Genomic DNA, 844 nt, shown 5'->3' with positions numbered 1-844 from the left:
CTAACTCTAAATTTTACATAGTAAGCTCATCTTGCGGATTCACACAAAGAAACAAAGGGATCATCTCGAGTGTTCAGATCCTTTGTACAACAGGCACTTTGCAGCCCTTGTGCCTTTTCATACCAGTGTGGCCACACTTAACTGTGTAGCATATGTCTATGGTTGAGTTCTGTCTAAACAAACCTGCTCTGCTGTTTAGCCAAAATACACCTCATACTAGAGAGCTGCACTGAACTTGCTTGTTGACATAAGTATTCAAGAAGTTATGTATCTCCTGACATCTTAAGAAAGATGAGATAGGGCATTTAAAAAGAGCATTGGAACTGAAGTCCTGCCAGCTTGTGCTGGACTATGTGACTTGACTCCAGTGTCCAGAGTAGGCATTAAATGTGTGACCACCACCACCACCCAGATGTGGCTTGCTGCCTGTGAGCTTATCCTTGTCCTCCCTGGCATTTGGTAACCCTGCCTTTGACTTGTGTAGCTACAGCAGTCCTGCTTTATACAGGGTTTGTTTTTTTTAAAGGTGCAGTCTCTTGTCTCTTAGAGTTACTCCTTAATGTTGCTGTTAATAACTTTTTCATTCCTGTTCTATGTTTCTTTACCATAGTAAAGCACTGTAGAGACTTAATCTAATGAGCTAAATCTGCTGACAACAAATTATAATGTAGACAGGTTGAACTGGAGGCCCTGCTTTCTCTTCTGTTCATTTTATTAGCTTTGTGGTGTTTGGATGAAGCACTACACTTCCTTGCTAGTGCCTCTACTTTGAAACATCTCCTTGAGGTTGGTAGAGAGTGTTTACACTGAAGGGTTTTGGGGGTTTTTTGCCTTCCTCTATGGA

This window comes from Grus americana, chromosome 1 (assembly GCF_028858705.1).
Source record: "Grus americana isolate bGruAme1 chromosome 1, bGruAme1.mat, whole genome shotgun sequence".
Lineage (NCBI taxonomy): Eukaryota > Metazoa > Chordata > Aves > Gruiformes > Gruidae > Grus > Grus americana.
The sequence above is the reverse complement of the archived record's forward strand: the minus strand, read 5'-3'. Positions refer to the sequence as shown.